The sequence below is a fragment of the Rhinopithecus bieti genome, unplaced genomic scaffold (genome assembly GCF_001698545.2).
Source record: "Rhinopithecus bieti isolate Rb0 unplaced genomic scaffold, ASM169854v2 scaffold_7673, whole genome shotgun sequence".
In the NCBI taxonomy this organism is placed as follows: domain Eukaryota; kingdom Metazoa; phylum Chordata; class Mammalia; order Primates; family Cercopithecidae; genus Rhinopithecus; species Rhinopithecus bieti.
Window position 1 is genome coordinate 3,249,582 of NW_016806375.1, and position 15,850 is coordinate 3,265,431.

General features: G+C 38.8%; 1 long non-coding RNA gene across 2 annotated transcripts in view; it reads left to right on the forward strand.

The window, feature by feature from the left end:
- Positions 1 to 531: 531 nt before the first annotated feature.
- LOC108532089 (uncharacterized) overlaps positions 532 to 15,850 on the forward strand; it is a 65,215-nt gene continuing 49,896 nt past the window's right edge. For both annotated transcript variants that reach the window (XR_001886351.1, XR_001886350.1), the window contains exons 1-2: positions 532 to 657; positions 5,150 to 5,274. This is a non-coding gene — a long non-coding RNA (uncharacterized LOC108532089). The remainder of the gene's footprint in view (positions 658 to 5,149; positions 5,275 to 15,850) is intronic.

Below are 15,850 nucleotides of genomic sequence, written 5' to 3' on the forward strand. Positions count from 1 at the left end.
CAGGAAAAGCATTGTGCAGGGCCCTGGCATATAGTACTTCATGAAATGTTAGCTGCTGCTATTACTGATAATTGTGCATGTTTAGCATCTTGCAAGAAAATGCCAACAACATGGGACTTGGAATCACAAAACCCTGCTTTGAGTTTTAGCTTTGCCAATAACTGCATGGAATTTGGTTAAGCAACTATTTATATGAACTCAATTTTTTAAAATAAAACCTAAAAAATGAAGAATACCTCCTTTTAGCTTTACCTCATAGATTTGTTTAGAACCTCAAACAATGAGCACATGTGTGCTTTGTAAACCGTGAGTCCTTTCAAATTGTACTTGCTTTATCCTTGACCACACATCTAGCTGAGCCTGGGCCCACACAGCCTTGGCTGCTTTCCCAAGAGTGTTTCCTATACCTCCTTCCTGGAAGTCTGACGGTGCCCAAGGCCCCAGGAACTTCCCCGTGAAATGACTGATTAAGAGTGCTCAGTGATTTGCTTGACCAACTGCATGCAGTATTGCATTTGGAAGGCATGGAAATCTAATCATATTTTCTGCCTCAAGGGACTGAGCAGCTCCCCATAAGATTTTCCTGAGTGTGTCTCTGCAGCAGCTGATGGGAGTGATGTGACTGGTGAGACTGAGACAGCCTGGGGCTCAGAGCAGGTAGGAGTGGTCATGTAGGTAGAGGAGAGCACAACCAATGGAAGCCCTGGGGAAGGTCCTCACTGTGGCTTCCTAACTGCTTTTCTAGTTTCCAGGGTTGTGTGTTACAACTCTCTGAATGGATACCCATTCTGGAATGGTCAACAGTCCACCTTGCTGAGAGAGAGGAATTTAAATTCATTCCCCACAGTAGAGTTGGGGAAGTCAAAATATACATTTCAGCAGGTAATTGAATTCATTCCACAATGTGGTACTTCTTGCCACCTTAGTGAGCCAAGAGCCCATTACCTGCTCCTAGGCGAAGGCAGACGGTTGACAGATGTAAATTTCTTTGTCAGGTGACTGATTTGCAGCATCAACTGCTCCAGAGTGATAGCAGTCTTCCCTTCATATTAGTTTATGTTTCCAAATGAATTTCCTAACCTTGACCTGAACCCCATGAATACTTTCAAATCAGTGACTGCCTTCAGGTTCAAACTTACAGCACAGGAGAGAATAATTTCTAAGCCCAAAACTTTCTAAAATGCCTGGTTTTAAAGGAGAGGAGTTGGCTTTCAAAGGCAGTGTCTTATTGTGGGCTGCAATGATGAGTCAGCTCATTTTATGACTAATCCACTTATAACACTGCAAGCGGCCGTGCTGTTCTGAGTCTCGGCACATTCCTCCTTATTAAATCATGTCACTTAGAGGCCAAGAGCTCTACTGAGGTGTTCAGGGGTGACCATAATGTGGGAGGAGAAGAGAAAGAAAGGCCAAATAGGGTGGGAAATCTCTGAATTGGACTAACCCCCACCCCTGATTGTAATCAGAGCTGCTCAACTTTCATTTGTTCATTGTATTGTGGCACCTCACAAATACAATGTTTTCTGTAAAAAATGATTCTACTCCAGGGACTGTGATGTGATGAGAATTTTTTGATTAAATTTTAATTGACAAATAATAACTCTATACTTATGAAATACAATGTGATATTTTGATCTATGTATACATTATAGAAATATTCAATTAAGCTAATTAACATATCACCTCAGCAAGTTATTGTTTTGTGATTGAGAACATTAAAAGCCTATTTTTTTCATGGTAAACTTTATTTCAATAGGTTTTTGGGGAAAAGGTGGTATTTGGTTACATTAGTAAGTTCTTTAGTGGTGATTTCTGAGATTTTGGTGCACCTATCACCTGAGCAGAGTACAATATACCCAATGTGTAGCCTTCTATCCCTCACCCCCACTCCCACCCTTCCCCCAAGTTCCCAAAGTCCATTGTATCATTCTTATGCCTTTGTGTCCTCATAGCTTAGCTCCCACTTATCAATGAGAATATATGATGTTTGGTTTTCCATTTCTCAGTTACTTCACTTAGAATAATGGTCTCCAGTTCCATCCAGGTTGCTGCAAATGCCACTGTTGCATTATTAACTGTGGTCACCATGGAGTATGACAGATCACTAAAACTCTAGTCTAACTGAAACTTGGTACCTTTGGATCAACATCTCCCTTTTTCCTCATCTCCTTTCCCCTCAGCCTCTGGTAACCTTTCTACTCTGTTTCCATGAGATTGACATTTTTAGGTTTCACATATAAGTGAGATAATACAGTATTTGCCTTTCTGTGCCTGGCTTATTTCACTTGGCATAATGTCCTCCAGTTTCATTCATATTGTCATGAGTGACAGAATCTTCTTTTTAAAGGATGCATAGTATCCCATTATGTATAAATATCACATTTTCTTTACTCTCTTTCATTGATGGACCCTTAGATTGCTTTCCTATCTTACCTATTGTAAATAATGCTGAAATAAACATGGGAGTACAGATATCCCTTCAACATATTAATTTTTTAACGTGGACACTAATAATCTTTGACAGTTCTCTCTCAGTAGCATCTGTTGTACTTTCAGTTTTGTGCGGGTCTGCTCAGTCATAGGCGCATAATGGCAGAGTGAGAAGAGTACTGCACAGGGATTCAGGAGACTACACAGGGATAGGCCACTGGTATCCTATTCCTGCCCCTAATTATTCTGTAACCTTGAGGAAATCTCATCCCCTTTCTCAACCTGACTCTCCCCCATTGGTCTCTAGGTGTTAACTCTTCTGCCAGGTCTGTCCCGCAGACCCTGGCCGACTGACAGATGAAAGGAGTACTCAGACACAGGAATGCAGTGTAAGAGCAGCTAGGGGACTGCCAGGCTCTAGTGGCCAAAGAACAGCAGCCCTGAGAAGCTACAGCTGCTGGGTTTTATTCAGCATAGGCACAATGCCGAAAGCATAGAGCAAACACAATCTGTGGGTAACATTTATCGTGCCCCTTTCAGGGAATGTCAAGGGTGCATGAATGATTCAAGGTCAGCTCCTGGTCAACATAAGTAAACAAGCCTGTTTAAGATAAATTCCCCTACACTCCCTTGTACCTACTCCTTGCTTTCTGCCTCAGGGTTAGAGAACAGCTGACTTCAGCTATTCTCCCTTGAAGCTATGCAGAGCCTTCTGACCTTTCAGAAGGCCTGCTCCTTTCCCTATAGTTTCTCCCACCACTCTGACCTATCTCCTACAGTCTTCTATGGCTATTCCCGGGTGTGCAACTATGATATAGACAAGACTTGCTTTGGGTTATGTGTAGTTCCTGGTACCTACTATAAAACTACTAATCTCTGAAGTTATAAACCCCTGATGTTCACTTCCAGATATCAATGATTTTTTACACTTTTAATTAATCAGTACTAGAGACTACTTTTTAAATTGAATCTACATGGAAGCCCATATCTCTGGCACAAGGAAGTGAAGCCACTATGTTTGGGAGGAAGTTTACAACAATTGGCTACTCTCTTTCTTTTATGATTCCTACAGTGAACCAAGAGACATCTTTGGGGGAAATCTAGAACTATCTGGAATGTGTTTTGTAAATGATTGGATTAGATGTTTTTCATGCTCACTTCTAGTTACAATGATTTATGAATCTATGAGGCAGTACACTAGAATCAGGAAAGCATGATGTCATTAGAAGGTCCACAAACATCAATTCAGATCTCATGTATGGGGTATGGCAGCCAGGGACATATCCCATTGGGATCACTCTTAAGGAACTTGCTATTCAACTCTAAGAAATACAGTGAGCTGATGCCCTCTAAATCTTAGGACCTTCAGGATCTGCCCCATCCTTCCAACTGATGCCACGTTCCTCACCCGCATCCCCAGCCAATGACTCAGTATGATGGGGTTATCAGAGTTTGACCATTTTTACCCACTGTGGGTTACCTCTTTGCTGTGTCTTCGCTCTTTGTCTTCCCATTGGGTGGTCCAAGACTTGTTAGATTTGCCCAATTCTATTTCCTCCACTTTTTATCCCTCACAAGTATTAAACATTATGACCTCAGGTAACCTTTTACATCACTCTATAAAGCTTTCAGATGACCAAAACAATACTGATTAGTATTGGTTTATTATAGTAGGAATGAGACTTCCTTTCTACTAAAAACAAATGAGAGAATTAAGATGAGAGTGAGTGAATGGAAAGGAGAGGAAGAGGTCAGGCATTAATCATAGTATCTTGCATGTAATAAATGCTTGATAATCATTTCTCTTCAACACTAAGACTGGCCAGCTAAGCACCTGGATTCTCCAGGTGGTTGACTAAAGTTATCTTTCTCCTGTTTTCAGTTAAGTCATAAGTATCACAGGTCTCTACACCAAGTCCTCTGGGCATAAATTTTGATTTTGGTACTAAGGACCTTTCTTCCCCTAGACTCTACTCTCAGTACCTATATCCTTATTCCTCTATTGTGGAATCAGTTGTTAGTATACTGATTCCTGTTCTGCCCTCCTTTTCTTTAACTTATATACCTATCCATCAACAAATATGTTTATTAACTGTGATTTGCAAAATGTCATATTTGCCACCATGGTGGGGGGGGTGGTGGAAGTCTCATTTAGACATTAATTTTGGCCTCAGGGTACTTACAGGTGGTAATAGATTCCCAAAAATTACATTCATACTTTATTACAGTTATAAATACCTGGTAAGAGTATTTATAAGAGAAGTTCAGAAGATTCTCAGTTAATACTCAGAGGATAAAATTAAAAAATATATATTTTATATAAACATTATATTTGTATACATATTTTATATATATATATTTCAAAGTTTCAATATCAGATGACTTCTGGGAGAAAGTTGCATTCGCAATGGGGCTAAGATATTAAGTCATTAGCGGAAAGCTGATCAATAAGCCATAATAATATGAACTGCTGTATGAATCAATCATCCCTTACTCCCTGTCCCAAGGTGGCAGTCAAGGGGCAAAGTACAGATCATAGACCTGAGAAATGTCTCATTAGAACTTAATCTATGAAGCCAAAGTAGACGCAAATGCCAGGAAAAGCATCATCATGATGCACAGGTTTTTAGTCACACAGGGTTATCCTCACACACCATCAGCACAGCCTTCAGACCACTGAGTTATTTCTGAAAATCTGTCATATGTTATTTTTTTCCAGATGGTAGTCTGAAAGGGACAGAATGAGAGAGGGAGCTGGAGAAAGAAATGAATAAATACGAATGCATCTGGAGAATGAGGCATCTTGGAATTTGGAAAGTGAGGCATCCTGGAAGAGAGATGAAGGTAAAATTTTAAAGAAATTTTTTAAATTATACCCTCACCATAAGTGAGGATAAGTTGAAAGGCACATAGACACATTAACTTGGATTTCCCCATGTAACCCAAGCATAGATAAAAATAACAAAAGAGGCCAACTCCACTGTATATTCTGAGTGCCCCACGTATGAAGAGTTGGGATTGCGACAGAATATGAGGGATGGAGGAAGGAGTGACTTCTAGTTCTTTTTATCAGTCCCCATAAAGGAATAAGAGAGAAACGAGACTTAAGTGGGCCCCGTCTTACAACCTCTAGAGATATGCACCATAAATTAAAACAATCTTCCAGAGGCCATATTAAGAGATTACAGAATAAGTTGGTGACAGGGTGTGACGCTACTTCTAGAAGATGGGGTGGTGGAAGGAGAGATGAAGAGTGGGTTAAAACAGATGCTTAAATTTAGACTGATGAGTATGCATAAGTGTCATTTTGTCTAAAAGCACAATGGACTAAATGACATCAGAGGTATTTTGTTTGTTTTTTTCAGTGTAATAGCTATTTTACAGGTGTGTTTGCCAGTTTGAAAGTTGAACATTAAGGTATTTCAAATCTAGGTCTTCGTTTGCATATGGACAAACAGAAGCTAAAACAAAACTCCCCAAATATATACCTTGGGTTCTTGGCTTCCCTTACTACTATTTCTCTCTTGCAGTGGGTATAGGCAAACCCTATGCTTTTAGTCAGCCAAATATTTTGGTTCTCTGAACTACTCGAAACCAAGCGGTGTCATTAATTTGACTTGGGACTGCTTTGGGGAAATGTACTTTTCTGTTAACTGTGGACTTTCTTCCAGAGTTTGGGAATGTGGCTCAAACATTATCACTAGTGTTACCTAAGTTCAGCCCTGAAAAGCGATTTTGGAAACTGAAATATAAACCTAACTTCATAATTATATAGAACCCGGAGGCTGTCTATATTTTATGATTTGAGAGAAATTTGGATTAGGAGTCTTTTATTCTCCGGCCTGGAAAACTCACAACAGCACAATCCTAGATGTACAGAGTAAAGAATAATGAAAGCAAAATTTGAGGCCACCACTGAGAATATTTTATGTACTCCACAATTTCATTTTAAAGCTTGGGCCATAGACAGTTGGCCTGCAACATGCATGGAGGTTCAGTGTTGCTTCTCTCCAACCTAGCTGCAAGTAACAATTCTAACCTCACTCCCCAATATCACCTTGCAGCCCAAAATAGAAACATTAACTTCTGACTTGTGCTTAATGCTTTCCTGCCTCTGTTCCCTTCTTCCACGCCGTAACACTGTCTCCCTGCTTGCAGAGTGCTCATGATCTAGCTCTACTGTGAATGTGCCCTAACAATGAAGTCTTTTATAATTTTCCTAACCAGAATTAATGTTTTATTTTTTGAGATATTGTTAACATGCCCTAAAAATTTATGCTTTTCAAGTGCATCCTTTTAAAGTCAGTGACTTTTAGAATATTCTCAAAGTTATGCATTCAACACCAGTAATTTTAGAATATTTTCATCACTCCAAAAAGAAATCTCATTCCCATTAGCAGTCAGTCTCCATTCCACCTACCTCCCAGCCCTTAGCAGCCACTAATCTACTTTTTGTCTCTATGGATTTGCATATTCAGCACATTTAATACAAATGGAATCATAAAATGAATGGCTTTCTGTGTCTGGTATTATGCATTTAGGATGTTCTCAAGATTTATCTATGTAGAGCATGAACCAGTACTCTATCCCTTTATATGGCTGACTTTCCCTTCTGTCAATATATCATATTTTATTTCTTAATTGACAGCCATTGAGTCATTTCCACCCTGAGTATTATTAATAATACTGACATGAACATGTATGTATAAGTTTTCATATAGGCATTTATTTCCATTTCTCTTGGGTAGATACCCAGCTAGGAGTAAAATAATCTGAATCATATAGTAACTCTACATTTAGCCCATTGAGGAACTGCCAAACTGTTCACGAAACTGGCTGCACCACTTTATGTTCTTACCCAAAGTATCTGAGCTTTCCAGTTTCTCCACATTCTCTCCAACACCTATTGTCTTTTTTAAATGTATTTATCCTAGTGGGTATGAAGTGATAATATCATTTGGTTCTGATTTGTATTTCCCTAATGATGGATGATGATGACTATCTTTTCATGGTTTATTGGCCATTTGTATATATTCTTCAGAGAAATGTCTTTCTTTAATTGACTTATTTACAGCTGTAAATTTCCCTCTAAGCACTACTGTAGTTGCATCCCAGAATTTTGGCATGCTATTTTGTTTACATTCATCTTGAAGTGTTTTATAATTCCCCTTGTGATTTTTTCCTTTGGCTTATTGTTGTTTAGGAGTATGTTGTTTAACTTCCACATGCTATTGAATTTACCAAGTTTCCCTCTGTTACTGATTCCATTGTACTTGGAGAACATACTTATTGTGATTTCAATCATTATAACTTTATTGAAACTTGTTTTGTGGCCTAATATAGATTCTATCTTGAGAAGTATTCAGGAGCACTTGAGAAGAGGATTTATTTTACTATTGCTGGGCGGAGTACTCTATAGAGACTTTGTATTTAGTTTATTTATATTGTTGTTCAGGTCTTCTGTTTTCTTGTTGATCATCTTTCTGGTTCTATCCATTGTTTAAACTGAGATATTGAAGTCTCCAATTATTGTCAAAATTTCTATCACTCCCTTCAATTCTATATGTTTCTACCTCATGTATTTTGGGACTTTTTTGGTGCTTACATAATTATTGTATATTTTTGCATGAATTGACTCATTATAAAATATTGCTCCTAATTTCTAGTAACGTGTTTATCTTAAAGTCCATTCTGTCTGATATTAGTCTAGCCCCACTCCTGCTCTCTTTTGGTTACTGTTTACATGGTGTTTGTTTTTTACATCCTTTGACTTTTAGCCTATTTTTGTGTTTGATGTAAAGTGTATGTCTTGTAGACAACATGTAGTGGAATCATGGTTTCTTTTGATCCATTTTGCTAATTTCTGCTTCTTAATTTGAGAATTTAGTATAAATGGGATTACTGATAAGGTAAGGTAGGAATTATATCTGCCATTTTGTATTTATTTTCCTTATTTTTTGTTTCCTATCTCTTTCATTATTTCCATCTTTATGTTAAATAGATATTTTCAAGTGTATCATTTTAATCACCTTGTTTCCTTTACTACTAATTTATATTCCTAGTGGTTACCCCAGGGGTTATAGCAATGACCTTAATTTGAAACAATCTAGTTTATTTCAATCAAATTGATTGAACCAGTATACAAAAAATTGTTCCTGCATAGATTTCATCACCCTTCTTTGTGCTATTGTCATACAAATAACTTCTTTACACATGATATACACATCAACACAAAATTATAATTATTGATTTATGCAGTTTTTTAAATCAAATACAAAAAACCTTTATAAACAAAAATATATTTAACCTTATCTTATATTTACCTATGCAATTATTTTTACCAGTTATCTTCATTTATTTATGTGAATTAAAGTTACTTTCTAGTGTTTCTTCACATCAGCTGAAGGATTCATTTAGCGTTTCTTATAGGAAAAGTCAAAAACTGAATTCTCAGTTTTTGTTCATCTGGTAATATCTAAATTTCTTTTTTTATTTTGAAGAATAGTTTGGTTGGATATAGATTTTGGTTTCCAGTCTTTCTCTTTTAGCATTTTGAGTATGCCATTCCTCTGTCTTCTGGTCTCCATGATATCTGATGGCAAATCAGTTTTATTCTCTTTGAGCGAGCACCCCCTTTAAATGATCAGTTTCTTCTCGTCTGATGCTTTTAAGATTTTTTCTGTCTTAGGTTTTCAACAGCTCAATCAATTATTATGGGTCTGAGCAAGGATCTCTGAATTCATCTTATTTAGAGTTCTTGGACATGTTTTCAGCCATTATTTCTTCAAATATTCTATGTATCTCTATCCTTTTGGGGTTACCATTGTCTATATATTAGTATGCTTGATAGACTGCACTCCTTCAACACTCTGCCAGGCAGTTAACAACCATGATTTAGCCTTTACCTCCTTCTTCTGCAGAAACTCAAAGTTAGCCAGAAGTAAGAGCTTAGGGCTTTCTCAGTTGTTTCCAGGGCATTTTCATAGGCCTAAACATTTACATAGCCCTATGTGCGTGTCTGTGACCTTCTAGATTCTCTGAAATATGTCAGAGCTTTTCAAAACACACTTCGGATCTCTTATTCCCAAGATTTCCTTAAGCCTTTTGGTTAGCCTATTATTTTCCTCAACTGTTTCACACTTCTTCAGGAATTAAGCTTCATGTTAGGTTAAATAAAGAAAGCTTTGCTAGTGGGTTCTTCTAGGAAACCACCGAACAGATCAAATAATGACAATTCTCTGATAATGGGACTTTGAAAGAGTTTTTGCCCCATTCTCCTCCCTTTGGTGGTTCTTAGGCTGCTGGATTTTACCATAATTGCAGGCTATTGGATTTCAAGACTACTATGGTGCTGGGGAGGGGAGGGGATGCAAATAGGAAAAATTAAAATATCATGAAGCTCAGTATTCATATCTAGATTCAGCTGGTTATCTTAAATGTTTTCAGGATTTCCATAAACCTTTAATTAGAGTTTTGAAAAAGTTAATTCTGACAATTTATGCTGGTGTTCTTACCGCTTTTAAGGAGAAGAACATTTTCAGATTGACATTTTTGTTAATGTCCTTAGTCTTTCACTTTTAATGCACTTCTTCTATGGCACAAGTGAAACTAGGTAGGCACACAATGGTAAATATACATATATATATAACCAAAGGCAAGGAATTTAGATGACTGTGGGCTCAACAGTATGTTGTACCTAGGATAGTACATAGAATGAGCTAGAGAGATGCAAGATGGTGGTTTGTGAATGAAATGTTTAAAAATGAGGTTATGGAGGTATTGTGGTTATTGTTAATGATAGGTATGGGGAATGAGTAAGAGAGAAAGACTGAAGAAGGAAAGGTTAGAAACAAAGGCCAGGTTGTTGGACAATCCACTGTGGTGAATTTGGACTTCACTCAAGATTATTCCAGAAGAAAAGTTAAATAGGGAAAAGCAGTGAACCAAAATCTTTAAGGAATGAGGAATAATGATGAAGACATCATCTGACAATGAACTAAGAGGGGGCAACAAGTATGTAAGCTCAGTATAAGATTCCAATAGGTTTTAGGTAAAAGAAAATAAGAAGTGTCTGGAAGTATCAATGAAGAGCAAGGAGGACATTTACTCCACCTCAGGACCCTTGTAGAAGAGATGTGGGGGAGAAAAAACCTATAGCAAAGGGCTTCAGGGGTGGCCATGTCCTCAGGAAAGATTCAGGTTTATATTAGAGGAAGAAGGTGATGAACATTTCATAAAGACATTGAGGGCATGGGAAATTTGTGAGGGAAACCCACGGGACACAGTGAGATGATTGTAGGATATGGGGAAGAAGCAGCAATACTGAGGTACAGAGTCATGTGGGGTATTAGTGTCTGCAACATGATGGATTCCAAAGGAGTCCTGGGTTTCTTGTGTTGCCAGTAGTCACAGGTAATGCAGGTAGGGGTAGGGAGAAGGGTGAGTGATGGGGGTTTCTCAAGAGTGCAAAGAGATCTAGGGCTTAGATTTCACTCTTGCTAAAGACAGAGGTCCAGCCGAGATACCTCTTAATGAGTGAATAACTCTTGCCCTGTGATGATGGAGGCACCTTGCCTCCCTTTGTTCCTCAATTTCTGTTACTGTGACTGGGTTTAGCACAAGCCCTAACAAAAAACTCTTCACTGGCAACCACCTAGCTATGAACTCTTCTATTTATAATATGGCATGTTGGTTAGTACTTATTTATATTCATTCTCTGCGTATAAGACCAGATCCCTTTAACTAGATATCAAACTTCTGCAGCACAGAAGGCAGCTTTACCTAAGCAAATTTTTACATTTAGTTACACACTACCATCTAGTTCAGGAAGTCTCAACCCCCTCTTTTGCTGTAACATATACAACCATGCTACTCCAATGAGTGACAGTTTCTCATAGATACACCCAGGTCTTGATGAAACATTGAAAATGGATATAACTATACAATCATGTCTTGCAAGTACTACAGTAATTACCACAACTATTAATTATATACCAGTAATCATTCTCCACAAAGAATTGCTACAATGTAGATTCTATCTATGAAATGTAATTCTCAGCACCCTAGCTGTACCTTTGACCTGCCTCTCCTTGTTCAGAAAGCATATCATAGAAAGAGTGGCATAGCTGCAGTGACAGTCATGCATTCACTCTAATGTTTAAATCATTTAAAAACATTAGTACCTAGAGAAAAAATTATATAAGGCCCATCTTAAAATTGTTTGAGAACATTAGTGTCATAACCACACTTGAGAACTACTGCACTTCAAAACTTTAGAGGATATATCTGAGTTCCCATAGATATTGGCACTTGCAGCCCATCCTGGGTGTTTTCAGTAATGTACATTCTTTAGGCACTGAATTTAATATGTTCTTTTATACCTTAGAAATCTTCAATGAGGCCGGGCTCAGTGGCTCATGCCTGTAATCCCAGCACTTTGGGAGGCCGAGGTGGGTGGATCACGAGGTCAGGAGATTGAGACCATCCTGGCTGACACGGTGAAACCCCATCTCTAATTTAAAAAATACAAAAACTTAGCCAAGCGTGGTGGCAGGCGCCTGTAGTCCAAGCTACTCGGGAGGCTGGGGCAGGAGAATGGCGTGAACCTGGGAGGTGGAGCTTGCAGTGAGCCGAGATCGCGCCACCGCACTCCAGCCGGGCGACAGAGCAAGACTCTGTCTCAAAAAACAAACAAAAAAGAAGGAATCTTCAATGAAAACATTGTTCTTCTATTATAGTAGCTATGCAAATTCATCAGGTTTGTATTCCAGCTTCATGATTTTATAGCTTTATGATATTGGGCAAACTGATTTCTCCATTCTCAGTTTGCATATCTTTAAATACATGTAAAATGCTTAGAATAGTGTCTAGTACTTGGCAAGTACTCAATACATGTTAGTTGCTGTTATAAGATTATTATACTCACAAGTCATTTTGTGATGTTGATGTCTTTTTTGTATAATATCATTAAGGTGTACTTCATAGGGTATAGTATATATTTTAAGTTGCTTTATTTAAAAATGGAAAAGTTTTCAGAATCTTTTATAGTATCTCAGAATTCTCTTGATAAACAGAAATGTTATTGTTATCTTCATTATCATTATCATTATCATTGTTATAGTACCACTTATGTGGTACTGGCTTAAGCCTTGTGACAGGCACTGACCTAAGCACTTTGTGTATACTGACTGACTTATCAAATCGTTATAACAACCCTCTCAGGTAAGTAATATTATTACATCCATTTTGCTGATGAGAAAAAATTAGGCACAAAAAGTTTTAGAAACTTACTCAAAGTGCTAGTAAGTGCCAGAGATGGAATCCATACCCAAGCCATCTGGCTTCAGGAATCCACATATAACCCCAACACTCCACTGCCTCTCACAAGTAAATTATAGACATTATAACTGATGGGATTGTAGCTACAGTTTCCAATGCTAATCCAGGGCAGCACACCAGCCCACTTGGAAGAGGAATCTTGCACTCTGAGGTCATTTCCAACCCTCTCTAGGTAAGGACTTTAAGAGTCATGACTCCTCATTTGTTCATCAAATAGTCACTTCACAGTGTTTCCAGCACTGTTCTAGGCTCTGGGATACAGTGTTGAAGAAAATAGATAAAACTGCTTTCAAGGAATTTGTATCCCAACTGGGAAAGCAGATAGTAAATTATGTAGTAAGTTAAAGGACAATAAATGGAATAGAGAAAATAATGTATGGAAGGAGAATAGATTATGCGTGTGTATATGAGGCGGAGTTTGATTTTAAACATAGTAATTAGGGAAGACATCACTGAGAAAGAGTCATCTGAGCAAAGACCTGAAGGAGGAGATGAGAACAAACCATATGGCTATCTGGAGAAAGAGCATTGCAAGCAGAGAGAAAAACCAGGACACCCAGCAAGAAGGCCATTATGTCTAACTCAGAGTGATTCAGAGAAAAGATTGGAGATTTGAAGCAGGAATGGGACATATTGCATGGGGTCTTATAGACTTTTGCAAAAACTTCACGTTTTCTGAGTTAGATGGAGAGCCACCACAGTGATTTAAACATGTAAATGACAAGATCTGACTGACAAATTTAAAATATCATTATGGCTTATACATTGAGACTAAGATGTAGGGAGTAAGGTTGGAGGAAACAGGGATCTAAGAGGCATTTACAATAATCCAGGTAAAATATGATGTTGACAGGGATCGTAGTGGTATCAGTGGAGGGTGAGTAGCAGTAAGAGTCTAGATATACACTGAACGTGGAACATGAGAGAAACAGGAGTCAGGTGACTTTATGGTTTTGGCTTAAGCAACTGAAAGGATAGAATTGTCATCAACTGAGATGTAGATAATTATGGATGGAGTGGATTTGACTGAGAAGCAGGGAGTTTGCTAGATCAGTTTGAGATATGTTGAGCTTGAGATGTCTATTAGCATCCAGATGAAGATATTAAATAAAAAGATGGATGTCAGGAAGGTCCGTCAGCACAAGGGAGTGAGTGTAGACAGAAAAGAGAAGTCCTAGGAATGAGCTCCTGTGTATTTCTTAACCATGAAGATATCAGGAAGATGAAATCAGCAAGGGTTAGTGTGAAGGAATGAAACCAGGACTATGTCTGTTTGGCAGCTAAAGGTAGAAAATGTTGGCCTGGCACGGTGGCTCACACCTGTAATCCCAGCACTCTGGGAGGCTGAAATGGGTTAATCTGCTGAAGTCAGGGGTTCAAGACCAGCCTGGCCACCATGGTGAAACCATGTCTCTACTAAAAATACAAGCAATAACCGGGCGTGGTGCCAGGAGCCTATAATCCCAGCTATTTGGGAGGCTGAGGTAGGAGAATCGCTTGAACCCGGGAGGCGGAGGTTGCGGTGAGCCAAGATCATGCCATTGCACTCCAGCCTCGGTGACACAGTGAGACTCTGTCTCAAGAAAAAAGCAAAAAAGTAGAAAGTGTTTCAAGAAAGAGGAAGTGATCAATGCCACATGCTGCAATGTGTAGGTGACTGTTTGTTAGAGGAACAGTGTCTGGAATGGTGAGACGAAAACCTAATGATGGTGGGTCAAGGAGAGAATTAAACGAGAGGAACTGGAGACAATAAGCATAAACAAGTTTTTCTAGTAGCTTTGCTATAAAGAGGGCAGAGAAATGGGGTGGTAACTAACTGAGGAAGAAAATGAGGTCAGCAGATTTCTTTAAGATGGGAAAACTGCTCTATTTGTAAGCATACTGATGGGGAAGATCTAGTAGACAAAGGGAATTAAATGTCAGGAAAGTGTCGGGAGAATGGCTCCAGTGTGTCATCAGGCTTCAGGGAAAGGGTCAGATGCTCTGATGAAGGTGTGAGTCTTCAATAGGCGCAGATGGCTCATGTCAGGAAAGGAGATCCAGGCTCCTGGGGCAGACTGCGTGGGGTCACATCTAAGCCCACACATGGCTTTACTGCATATTTTTGAGTAAATTATTTAATCTCCCTGAACCTCTGTGGTGCTTGAAAAATACACCACAGATTATCTAATGTATAGTAAGGGGTCAAGTAGCTATTGCTGCTTTAAGAGAAAATAAACCTTAATAATTTTGCTAATGACAGAAGAAAATCTTTCAGCATACTTTCTGCATTGTCTACAAGCATGTTTTCCAAAATTTGAGTTAATCCTCCTTCCTCTGACGTATTTTCCAATGGCACACATAGATTTGTGTATTTTGCACACACTTTGCTTCGTCCATGTCATGGACTGCTCAGGAAGGTAATTATCCCAGCAAACTAAGCTGCATGAAAAGATAAACTGCTTAGTGGATTAAAATTGCATATTTTGTATAACCCGATAGTATAAACATCCTCGTTTCGCTTGTTGCGTGTCTCATAAATCTCTCCAGGACGTCTACTGCTGCTGCTTTGGAGTTCTTCCATCATCACCTTCTTTTCTCTGGTGTTGGTGAAGCAGACAGAAAACACCTCTGGCAGCAGCACTGCTCCCTGTCTCCAGGAGATGAGCTATGATGACACCCGCCTCTCACAGAGACACAGGGGTTGTGACAATTTAATAGACTGGAAAAATAATTGAGAGAGAAAACCAACAATTCTTCCCTCCCTCTGGAGAGGAGGATGGGGTTTCATTAAGGGCTCAGATGCTTAGAAGCAGTTGGCTGTTATTACAAGGGCTTTCTGCTGGCAACCTTTATGTACTAGTGTTAATAAAAAAAGGCAAGTGGCTTAATGCCATTTGCCACTGGAGCGGCCTTTCTAGCTTAGCTGCCACTGTAATGTCGCAGCCTTTGTGCAGGTCCTGGCAGTTTTGCCATAGGCATTAAAGAATCATTTGGGGAGCATTTGTTGACTGTCTATTTAATGGTCAGACAGAATAGGCTTAAGAGAGACTGCAGTTAGAAAGGAGGAAGTATGGACATAATTGTTAAGTCAGGTACAAGA